General features: G+C 40.0%; 1 long non-coding RNA gene across 1 annotated transcript in view; it reads right to left on the minus strand.

Annotated features, from left to right (window-relative positions):
* Positions 1–2,354: 2,354 nt before the first annotated feature.
* The window catches only part of LOC144752032 (uncharacterized), a 77,137-nt gene continuing 66,152 nt past the window's right edge, over positions 2,355–13,339 (minus strand). The window contains exon 4 of the long non-coding RNA XR_013594009.1: positions 2,355–2,602. This is a non-coding gene — a long non-coding RNA (uncharacterized LOC144752032). The remainder of the gene's footprint in view (positions 2,603–13,339) is intronic.

The raw sequence follows: 13,339 nt of genomic DNA on the forward strand, positions 1-13,339 counted from the left end.
GCCTGCCTCACAGCAGGCGTCAGACTGACGCAGGCCCTTTCACATGGGGCTCGCCACATGTGAAAGGACACATTGCTGGAGTTGCGTCACTTTGTGACACACTCCAGCAATGCATCACTTTTGTGCCATACAGATATGTCAGAAATACTGACGTATCTGTAACTCCTTGCGCAATGATGCGTCATACTATAAATTGGTGTCATTGGTGTCGCAAGGAGGGCGCAATGAAAAGTGACGCATCGCTGTTTTCACGCAGCGATGCATCACTTTTCATAAATGAGGCCCTGTGTATTTATAATGATGGGTAATTTTATGCGGCATGTTGATTACACATACAACAGTCCTTTTCTTAATAGTGAAGACCTGTAGCCTTCATACGAATTATAACCTGCAATTAGCGTGGGTTTTCTCAGAAGAAAATATAGGTGTTGGAAGCATGAATGCACCCAAATAGCACAAAACAAACACGCACATGTCATATTGCACGTGCAGCCACCATGAGAGACCAGCACAGGAAACTATAATTCTCTGTAGAAAGAATGACGCCGGTGCTTTTTGCTCTAAATTTTTAACTTAGCTCCTTCACCATGACTGACATTGATATTTCGGGCTGCACGGCTGTTTCTTCTTATTTGGGAATGAAACCATGCTGTGCTGCCTGCCAGGCCCTTCTTTCATACCAAAATCAGATCAAATAATTTTCCCCCGAGGAGCACAAGATTAGGAACCATGTAAAGTACACCCCAACAGGAAGAAGAAAATAATCGATTGCAGGTACATTATTTATCAAAGGGTTTGCAAAATCCATGTTGAGTGTCAAACTAAAACTCATTAGAACATTTTAAAGTTCAGGGTTTCTTGGTAGATGTTCTTCGCTAGTTTGCCCCGATTGCTGCGACCTCCGGATTGACCGAATGAGACGCGGCTGAGTTCTTATATCATTTAAGGCAGTGATACTTAATATACGGCCCAGGACCGCAGGAGGTCCTCCCGACCCTTACCTGCGGGCCCCTCCCCCCACACAACAGCAGCACTGGGCTGGTATTTACTCCACTCAGCATCTGCAGTAAAAAGATATTGAATAAACATGAAAGCCTTTATTTAAAGGTTAATTGATGTTAAAGAAAGGAAGTAACCAGGTTGTCCTCCACCGTTTAACTTTAGGAATACTTCAGTTTTAAAGACATCTTGCAGTAAAAGTGTAAAAATATGATAGTCTTTTCGAAATTCAAAAAGTGTATTCTATGAACATGTAGAACTGTTTCACCTTAGTACAACAGATTTTATCGGTGCATTGGCAAGTATTTTTTCAAAAGTGATAGTTTTCAAACATGAATTTAAGCCGGGATAATCCTAGGTTTTCTAGTCTCATATTGTGCAATGCAGCCACTAGCTATATGTGCTTTGCTTCCCATATATCCCACTTTACCTTCACTGCCATCTCCTACTCCCACCCCTTCTCTCCTGACCGCCAGCATACTGGCATCAATGCGGCCCTCGGTCACATCACAGCCCAAACCTTTTGGCCCCTGGGATAATGTTTGCGAGTACCCATTATTTAAAGCCATTTCTTCTAATCAAAAACACTTGATGATATTTCATGCACTGGAGGGCGCAAGTTGAAATTTATGTATTTTGTCAATACAGACAAGAGGCCCTATTACGAGTTAGTCACCCAGAGCACTATGTGTGGCAAGGGCGTAGTGAACCGCCTTCTATACCACCTCAACTACTACCAGTAATTGAGGCGATTAAAGCTTTTTATGGCTTTTTCCGACATTTAGCTGTGGCTTGCAGGTCATTGGAAGTCACACATTAAAACGAATAAACTCTGAAAGAAATAAACTATAATAACACAGCTGAATATATGATGTTACCACGATTTCAAATACAACGCATGGCTTTACCACGCAAATTTTACATCGCAAATGTCTTTACCACGCAGAATAAAAGAACGCAGAATTTTACCACGCATAAAAACGTTGCTAAGCATCCAACGTTCATTATGCCCAAAAATATACTAAAATAAACATAATGTAACGGATAGCCAAAAAAAATATGTCTTCAGAAGTAACATTGTTTGTCTTTTGTCACTTTCACTGACCCTCTAAAAACGTGTCCCCAAGCAAGATAGCTGAATAATTCGTCAAAGAAGGTCACTTGTTAATTTGTAATACACATTTTAAATTACACATTCAGTCAGCATTTGTCATCGTTTTTAATGTTTGATTCCAAAACATATTTTAAAATTTTTTTCTTCGTTGTTTTTTGGGGGGGGAGACCCCCCAACCCCCCTTTTCTAATTTTTCCCATTACCACCCATGCCTTTTCTACATATCACGTTCTTACGGGAATGCATGAAAACACGTCTAACAAAATAAAAAAAGGACTTCTTTTTTTTACGTACACGCAGAACGTATGAAGGTTGACCAGAATGTAACTTGCGTGGTAAAGACGATCGTGGAAGGCAAACGCGTGGAAAAGACGTTTACGTGGTAAGTGCCCCGTTGTAAACGTTACACGTAGTAATGCCTTCGTAGTAAATGATGTTTCCTACACAGCTGTGTGGTGGAGATCGAAAGAAAACCTTTTTAAAGGCAGCCTAAAACAGAAACAGAGAGAAAGACAAAGTATTAAAATAACTAACAAATAAAAGTTAGAAGACAATGAAGTGAGACAGTGCAAAGGAAAGTAAGTAAAATGCAAATATTGAAAAGAGGGAAAAGGAAACATGAAGGAACAAGGGTTCAAATGTACACAGGAAATGAGGAGAAATGATATAAAGACAGAAAAGAAAGAATGAAGAGTGAAAAGAAGAAAAGGAAAGATAATAAAAAACAGAAAAAGGAAAGCAATGCAAATAATGAAGGAGGGAAAAGGAAACATGAATGAACAAGAGTACAAATGAACAGAGGAAATAAGAAAAAAGATATGAAGAAAAAAAAGAAAGAAGATTGGAAAGACCAAAAGGAAAAATCAAAGAAAACAGTAAAAGGAAAGCAAGAAGGAAAGCTGAAAAATATAATAAAAAAATGTAAGATGAAAGGATGGATGATTGAAGGAAAGAAGAGAAAGAAAAATAAACAGATAGAAGGAATACAAAAAGAAAAGCTGTAAAGAATAAACTGATATGAAGAAGGCTAGAAAGCTAGGAAAAGGGATGATGGAATAAGAGATGAATAGACAGAAGGAAAGAAAGATTGAAAGAAAGAATGAAATACGCAACACACAAACAAATATGATGGAAAGAAGGAAAAAAGAGGCATCAAAAGATAAAATTAATAAGAGAAATGGGTCAATAGAGGTAAAGTGTACTTTTTGGGCAAATTCCTTTAAAATCATTCTATAATATTCATAATGTTCCGCACATTTTCCCAAGAAGTATAATTGCCATGATACTCCATAGGAAGGGTTGAGATAGCTCACTCTACCCGCACATGTATTGCTAAATATGGGTCAAAGTGGGTGTATATATTTTTCAGGATACTCGCTTGATGGGTGGGATGCTGCGGGCAACTATAGGTGACCCAGTGTTTCCAGATCTGGTTTTAAAGGGTGTGGGCCCGTAACCCTTTGAACACACAGCTGCAGGGACTGTAGGCAGGAAAACCTTGCCATCAACCCCATTCTAGAGCGCATATGTGACCCAGCTGCAATTTCCTATCTGCTCCGAGAAGCGTTAAATCCAGAATCAAGTAAAACTTACACAAAAGCACCCAGTAATTCTGAGTCCTGCAGGTTATTCCCCATTTTGTGCATTTTATCTCCTGACCCTTGTTCATTTATGGGAAAATATTGTAGAATGGTTAATTCCGGCTCCAGGTTCTCCCCGTGAATTTAACGTAGAACTAGTAACATGCCCCAAGTTGTTTTAAAACAAACAATGACATCTTGAAGATAAGGTTCAGTGGCAAAATTATGTGTTATTTGGTTGTAGCTTTGACAAGGAAGTGGTGGTTCTGAGCCACACAAGTAGCAGGGGCTTGAAATCGTGTCACTGAGCTCTCTGGCAGGGTGCCGTCGAACTCCACCCCACCTCACCCCGGCCACAGCACCCCACAAAGTACCCAGCCAGTGGCTGGGGGATGTGCTCATACTAACAGGAATGAGAACATATGGGGATTGTAACAACCCAGTGACCATTCCGTTCCTATCACATGGGTCTGTATTATTTCCTCATGCTAACCATTTATTTTGCATCTTTACAAAGCGCCACTTGATGGAGAATGGTCTTTGCACCATATTGTAAAACAGCATTGGGTCGCAAGGCAACCACTTCCTTAAAGAACATACTAATCCATTGCCTTCAAATGCAGAAAACCACAAAGTGGGAAATGATCTAACATCAACCTTTGCTGACCTCAGGAAGGATATAATTCATAGACTAGTCTGGTGGTATCTAACCAAGGTATAATACTCGCCGTGAAATAATTGAAGTAAACATTTGCATATGATGTTAATCCTTGGCATGAAGCATCAAGCCAATCCCATGCATAATTCTGAGCCTAATTTAGTGGTGGCCTTCTTGGCATACTGTGAGGATTCTTATAAGTATTCTGGAGGTCCTTGGTATCTTGAAGGGACCATACACATTGTGTAAACCATTCTTGCAATTAAATGCTGTTCATTATTGAAATATACTAGACATCCAGTCCCTAATATGATAGTATAGGCCATTGGAATATTAGTGGCATGGATAAATGGCGGATGCTCTTGGATATTACAGACTTGTTCCAGCCTTGCCTGCCACAACACACTACATGGTCTTAGATAATGATACCCACTTCTGCCATAGTGTGAGTATTATTGTCATGATGGTGTCCAATCCTGGCATAATAGTGACATATTGTAGGCATCTTTGACATTGGGGACCCAACCCCAAATAGAAGGGTGGTCCTGGAAAATTGTGTCAATCCTTAATGCTTTGTTGCCATTCTTGAAATATGTGTGCCAATCTTTGCCATTGTTGTAGAACTCCTGGCAGTTGATGATCATCCCTAGCTAGTGTTGGTAATACATAGGTATGCAAAGCAGAACTTGTTCATGGGTGGCAGTGGCACATGTGAGTGCTTGATGAGAAAGATGTTTGACAAGCAAACAAGTATTTATTGAAGATGAACCAGAAGTATTTTTGAACAGCAGTTTGTGTTTTTTCAATAAAATATCAAGATTATGTTAGCGGCCATTGAGGATATTTATCAAAGCTGAACAACTTAAATTTGATAGAAAAACATATTATAATAAATGGCATGCTGATCTCTTGAGAAATATTTATTCATTTTCCAAAATATATTGAAGGCTAACTTGAGTGAACATTCATGCTGGGTTAAGGTGAATTATTACTGACATTGTGTCCCTGGTATCAGAGGGCCCTTGAGGCTATGGTTACTCACTGTGTAACTCATCGTCAGATTGTGAGATCTGGATGACATTTTGGAAGAGCAGGAGTGCCTTTTCTGCATGGTCACCCCAGATTTGTCAACTTTTTTGGACCTCATTTTTATTGGAATTAAACCTCTCTGCACTGTTACCCCTGCAAAACAAATGTGTAACGTCCCTGGGCTGCACATCTAACATGGCTCACCCTTAACTGACTTATTTAAGTAGTCTATAAGGGCCAGATGTATCAAGATACACTTTTGCTATTCTCAAATAGCGATTTTTAAGGAATCGGTATTTGAGAATTGCAAAATGGTATGTATGTAGAAATTCGCTATTTCTTAGCGATTTCTTAAAATTCCTTAATTGCGATTAGACTATTAGACTAAGGGCATGTATGTGCATCACATGGGACTTTGAAAAATGCAAAAATAGGCATTTTTGAAGAAATTCGCAAATTACCACCAACTTGAAGTTGGTGGTAATTTGCGATTACTTAGGGACAATTAGCAATTGTTTTTTGCTTCATACATTGCATTTAAGGAATCGCAAATTTTGAGATTCCTTAAATGCAATCGCAAAATAAGGAATCGCAAATTTGGGATTCCTTATTTTGCACTGAAATTTGCTACATACATACCATTTTGCTCAAATGAGTTCGCAAACGCCAAATTTCGGCGTTTGCGAACCCATTTGAGCTTCATACATCTGGCCCTAAGTTCCTAGTATATGGTACAGAAAATGTGCCCAGGGTCTGAAGGCTAAATGTCAGCTGTGGACTGCAGCACCTCTAGTCTATTCACAGAGTGGGCTTTTAAAACATGGCTTCAGGCCTATCATGTCTAGCTTTACAGCAGCAGCCTAAAGGCCTGCTGTGAAACGTGTCAAAATAATCCTATTTTGACTGGTGGGAAACCATGCTTTTAAATAGAAATAAGTTACCCTGCAGCCCACCTTATAATTCACAAAATTGTCTGATATGTAAAAGTGGAACACACATGAAATTAAATTTGAGATATTTCTTCAGTGACTAGACACCCATAATTACAATGGCAGGTCTGTAGCTGGATCCTAGAAATGTAAAAGTAAAGATTATGATCTGTAATGTATAACTTTTGATGGGAACAACTAAAATAGTCATGTAATGACTTTTTATATTTATTAAATGGCTAATTCATGAGTGAAGTGTAATTTTTGATAAATATTTACAAAACATGGGGGGAAACTCATGACAAAGGTATCTGATTTTGATGCAAATTCATTAGATACAGCTTCAAACTTACTACATTGGAGGTTTTTGAAGTTCATACAAAAACTAAGGACCTTTTCACAAGTTTGGCGGTCCGTGAACCGCCTCACCCATAGTCGGACTGCCACGAATGCGGCTGTCCGACTGCCATATTAACGAGTTGAGTGACGTGCTATTGCAAAGACCACGGCTGAACTGCCAACACTGCCAGCACACCACAGACCCTTAGTGTCGCGGTCAGGGAAACGAGGCTGCCATAGGCAGTACAGAGGAGTTTCACCACCATACATATTACGAGTTGCTTAATAACCACGTCCCTGTTCTTCCTATCAGAGTTTGATGTGGATCTCTTTCTTCAGGTTACTGCTTCACCGCAGCATCTTCACCTCGAGGATTACGACCCTATTTGCGGCAATATAAAGGTGAGTCCTTTTTGTGCCATGTATCCATTGCCTAGACTGCCCACATATGGGCTAAACTACTGCAAATGGTAGATGGTATTTTTCCACAGATATCATGTATATGTGTGTATTTGATACTTATGCAGTCGAAATGTTCACTGTTTACACAGGCTCCAATAGAGATGGAAAAACAATCACTACCACAGCAAGACCTCTGCAGCCGCTCTGCTGGCACAGTGGTAAACTCGTAATAAAGCGGTCTGTAAACCACCAGTGCTGTGGTATACTGAAGGCTGTGAAGGCAGCGTTCGGGGAGTCCGACTACTGAACTCGTAATCAGGCCTTAAGTCAAATGGTAAATGTTTTGACCGGGACAAACACATTTGGTGATTCCAACCATGCTATGTTGCAGATGGACTGAAATTGTGCCCAGGTTCAAATCTACCTCTTTCTTAGACTACTACTATCACTTACTGCTTTTTGGAGCTATTGTTTTTTAAACATTAAAAATCTCAGATTCCCCTATTGGCTTTTATTTGTTTTTGTGTCATATTGTTTATCAAAATTATTCTATGTTTTTAAATTCAATTTTGTATTTTTATTGTTTGGTTCTTTGACTTTATTACTGTCTTTGTACTGCATAAATACTTTACATATTGCACTAAGTAAAGCCTGTCTGTTCTGTGTCCTTGATTCCAAGGAGCTTGAGCTCACCCTGACAAATAAGTGTTGTTAATCACTAAGGTGGGCAAATACCCACCCAAGTAATAATCCACTCTTACTGCTAGCATCTGGGCAAGGGATTTGGGGGCTTTTGGAAATTATATCAAACACAGCTGGATCACGCATTGCAGCAGTTTGTGCTACGACATCGCTGAGAGGCATTCAGCATGTAAAGGAAAACCGAAGGAATGCTGGAAAAATACTTGAAAAAACCTCATTAAGAACCCTCTCTGAACACAATTGCACCATACCAGCTAGCATAAGTAAACATTTGCCAAGAGCACCCTACCAAGCGTTACATCACTTTCATCACAGATGATCTTTTGGAAAAATGATTAAATTATTATGGTTCTCTATACGTTGACTGAATTATTAGACCCATTATCTTAATACATTACCAACTTCTCAATAATGATACACATGCCACCACTATAAGGAAGGTGCTTTTTTACCACCAAAGCCTGTGTCTATAGAAAAATGTTGTATCCACACAGGATTACCCTTGTAGATGTTCTGGCGAATGGCTCCATAGCATGTCAAACATACTGTGTTGGTCAACACCCTGCACCGTTCTCACTGTTAACAATCCTACCTTCCAATGGGCAGACAGATTTGAGTATTGGCTGTCTATCAGATGGGTAGCAATTGATGAATTTTGAAATTTTCACAAAGTATACATTTTGCAGAAAAAGTAAAAGCTACCCAAATTTTAGCTAAATCTTGTGATCCAACAGTAGTCATCCCTTTCACAGGAAAGATGTTATAGAATAGCACAAACATCTTGGAATAAAACATCTCTCAAGCACATCCTGCTGGCTACCAAATGATAGAAAAGTGATTTCTTGATTTATACACTAATAGAGTGATAAACATTTGAGGAGCAGAGGGCAGGAATTTAAAGTGGGCCGCTACAAGCAAAGATCCTAAGTCAAAATCCCACATTACCAAAAGCTACTTTAATCTTCTTGACCTCATGTGTAGCAATGGCAGTAGAAATAGATCAGTGCAGGAAGGAGACTGATGCCCAATGGGCTTGAGGTGAAGAACATGTTCTCCTGATATGCAAGCCAGGCACATAGTACTAATCTGTGATTATCATTCCAAGAATATCCTTTGCATGCCATTTGAGCAGGACCCTGATCAAGGCTTTCATGGAAATGACTGAGAATTAGATACATAGGGCCAGATGTAGGTAATTCCGATTTACCTACTCTTAAATACCGAATCATACCAAATCGGTATTTAAGATTAGGTAAATAGGAAGCAGGCAGATGTAGGTAATCTTGATTTTGCAATTACCGAATCGGTAAGATTCGGTATTTACCGAATCGGTAAATACCGAATCGGTATTTCCCATTGATTCCTATGGGCCTTGAAGCCCATAGGAATCAATGGGAAATACCGATTCGGTATTTACCGATTCGGTAAATACCGAATCCTGACAGGGGGAACGGGGTGTCACTTTCACACCCTGTAGCACCCCAATTGCATGCTTGTGTGCCACATGGCATAGGTGTACATGCACAGATGTGCATGTACACCTGAATTCGGTATTTTACCACCCAATAGAATTGGGTGGTAAAATAAGAACTCCTAAGGGCCTGTGGCACTGCAAACTGTGCCACCTACATATGGATTTACAGAATCGGTATATTTACCGATTCGGAAAAATACCTAAGTGGTACATTTACCGAATCGGTAAATATACCGATTCTGTAAATTCCGAGCCACCTACATGTCAAAAGCCAAATACCGGTCGGTAACGGCCGAAATCGGCCATTACCGAGCGGTATTTGGCTACCTACATCTGGCCCTTGATTCCAAAATATTTTAACACAATTCAATTAAGGTACATGGGTAGTGAAACTTTAGGGTTCATGCCTTGGATAGTTTGCCAAATCTATGCATTCTCCATTCCGCAGCACCCGGATACGCCAGCCACACAAGACAGGCCCCTACACCATCAGCTTGGGGTGCCACAATCATCAAGAGAGATGCATGAGTACGGCAATATACCATCCAAGAAAATAGTGAAAAAACGTTGCTCTTGGAACATTGACAACCTTAGCAGTAAGATGGGGGAGATTAATTCTATCACCTTTCTTCAAGATTTCAACATACTATTACTTCAGGAAACCTGAACCCTTGTCTGCAATGCCAATCACAGGCTTTAAGGAGTATCATCAACAAGCAAGCAAGACAACGAAATCAGGTTGAGCTTCCGGTGGACTATCCATCTTTATCACATCTCACCTATGGTCAATCGTGGGTTCAATGCATCCAAAAAAGAAATATCAAATAAAATTTATAAAGATATATTCTTAATCTGTAGTGTGTACATTCATCCAAGACAGAAACATAAAGCAGAAAACATAGAGTTATTAACAGCACTATTAAAATCATTACAATCGCCTTTCTGCAACCTAATATTTGGTTGTCAGGTGATTTTAACATGTTCTTATTGCAAACTGGTACAACTCAGGGAAAAAGCCCCACACTAGCTGCAAATAACTTTCCTTTAGCAATCACCAAAGGTTGCAGAACAGATCATCTAAGAAAAACCTGCATCACAGCTCTATCAAATATAGGGATGCTCCCACTAAATGTTTCCGCTAAGATCAACCAGCGGCAATCACTAGAGCCTCAAAACATACTAACACCATTTTAGACTACACCCTAGTAGACAAAGAGCTGTTTCAAATGATTGCCAGCTATCAAATCACATCAAGATTGGATAGTGACCATTCCCCTCAGCTCATTGAGCTCTTCATCTACCCTCCAAAAGCCCAGCCCAAGTAATGATCTTGCGGCATTTTCAAGTGCATACAATCTGAAAAGGCTCACGTGTTAGAGAAGATGCATCCACAATAATGAATTTCATAAAAACGATAATCGCAATCAAGTTTGACAATCATTTATGGATACCGTGGGAAAAACAGGGAATCCATGATAATGACTCATTTCCAACATTTCACAAAATTGCTCCCAACACCCAAACAGTAAAAAAGAAAAAAGTATCTTGGTTTTCAAATTTGCTCTAATAAAAAAAAGGAAATTACACAAGGAGGTCAGAACACTCCAGAAAAATGCGCCAATGAACGGTTTAAGTATAAACCAACAAATCATCAGCAAAGAAATCAAACCAATTATACATTTGGATAAAGCTCTTGCATACAAGCAAAATAAACAATAATAAGTTGTTCTGGGTGGAAATAAACAACGGCTCCTTCCGCCACCATAACTTTTCCGAGAAAGACTGGATAGCATACCTGAATGCGACTGATGAACAAGCCCCAATGGCCAAACACCATCAAGTTCTGATTTCATTTATACATAGACCTCCCGAAAATCCACTTGAGGGACAATGGATAAACGAAACTTAAGTCGGGAAAGTCCTAAACAAAATCAGAGCAGGTGGGGCCCCCGGCCATAATGGCCATATGAACACATTATTTAAGCTTGATCAATCCTTCTGGGCCAGGTACCTCACCCCACTGTTTAATCTTGCATTTCTAACAAACAGCATCCCCGCATCAAGGAGAGGCAGTATCCTTCACCCAGTTTTTAATGCAGGTAGTAGATCAGATCAGGCAAATTGCAGATTAATTGCGCTTATAAATATTGAAGCTAAACGGCATGCCTCGAACCTTCTTTTAGACCTCGAGGCTTGAGTCACCACCAGCAAGAACCTTCCAATCACACAAACAGGCTTTAGACCAGGCACAAGCACTACAAGTATCCTCTTGGCTCTGAGCCTCCTTGTAAAAAAAGCCTTACAAAAGTCCACCAAATTGTACACCTATTTTGTTAATCTAAAAGCAGGTTTCGATATGGTTCCGAGGGGGCGCTTATGGTCAAAGATGGCAAAATGGGGCATCCCGTTAAAGTTACTTGGACCCATAGTAAATTTGTATTCACAATCATGGGTCCAAGTTAAGTTAGGCAAAGGCGAGAAAACAACAGGGAGGATACCCACATACATAGGCCTACAGCAAGGATGTGTACTAGCTCCCAGCCTATTCAACATCTTTACAGCAGATTTAGATGTAAGCTTGTCAAAAGTCCAAAGTGATCCACACAAGATAGCAAATCACCCAGTTAGAAATTTACAATATGCAGACAATATAGTCTATTGCAGCCAGACTCCAATTGGCGCCCAGCGTCTGATAACCAAGTTGCTGGAATACACAGATGCACTTGGACTGAAATTAAATTGTAAAAAAAACAAAGGTCATCTGCTTTTCTGCAAACACAACTTGCCATTACATTAAACTTAAATGGACCACAGCGGCAAACAAAATAGAGTTGGTCGGATCATACAAATACTTAGGGGTGGTTGTGGGTTCCAAATTAAAATTTAAAGACCATCTAACAAAAAGACGAGCCCAGGCGAACAAACTGAGTTTTGCATGTAATACACTATGAATAAAGTTAGGGTTACCGTATAATTCCCACCTTTTACAATTAATTGCAGCTAAGTTCCTTCCAACACTCACCTTTGGCTCCGGCCTTTTAAACGGGTAAAAATGCAATTTTATTAACCTACAGCAGTCCACTCTTTTTAAACGCATCTTTCAAATCCGGTAATTTATCCCTCAAATGCAGGTTTGACTAGAATTTGGCTATTTCATCAACTGTCGGTCAGCAGCAATTATCAAAATGTGCTGGAGATTGAGAGCGGCACACCCAGAATCCCTGGCAGCACTTTGCTGGTCAGAAATAAAGAATCAGCCCAAAACCAAGAATGACTGGCCAACGGTGCTCCAGCAAGCGCTAACCACCCTCAATCTGACTGATGATTAGGGTCTAAAGATCAGCTGCCCCGCATGGAAAGAATGTTATATGGCTTTTAGGGTCATTCTCGACATTGCTTATGTTAGCATGAGCTCTGCTAGCATGATGCTGCTTTTTCGCACGTTACTACATGATTTTATTTTGCAAGACTCTGTGCCTTTCACATGAGAACTGTCTGCTTTCTGTGTTCTCTGCTTTTCCTTGAGTTTAGTCTGAACACAATGTGCAAGGTCGATAAACATACCCCTTTTTATTCTGTTCTGGTCAGTCTCTAGCACCAAGACAGCACATGCTACACACAGTTGTGCTGTTAGAAAGCTCATGCTGTGATATTACGGGGTTGAATTTTGTTCACACACTTGGAGGGAAACCTTTCCTTGGCGAAGAGCTATGCTGTTCCTATGATGCAAAGTTACCATCTAGGCTCTAAGGTATGGGGTCTGCTGACTAAGCCTAGAGATCTTCCTTTATATGTTAAACCTCAACTTACCAAGGGGAGGGTGGTTAGGCCTTATAGTCTTCTTTCCACTGTCCGTGTATGATGACATTCCCCTTCATAGTCTATGGTATTGTAACAATGCTAACAGTTCTAGCTTTATGCATTTTGCTGCTGGTAGTGGCTCGTATACTGCATTATAGAGCACAATAGTAAAAATAAACATTTTGAACAATAAAGTGACCCTGACAATCCTTATTGTGGACAAGTACGAGTGAGTGAGCGAAAGGATATGTCTAGCTACTGCGATTCTTTAGAGAGTCGGGAGTGTTGTGTTTGTGATTATATAGGATAACG

The sequence above is a fragment of the Lissotriton helveticus genome, chromosome 4_2 (assembly GCF_964261635.1).
Source record: "Lissotriton helveticus chromosome 4_2, aLisHel1.1, whole genome shotgun sequence".
NCBI lineage: Eukaryota > Metazoa > Chordata > Amphibia > Caudata > Salamandridae > Lissotriton > Lissotriton helveticus.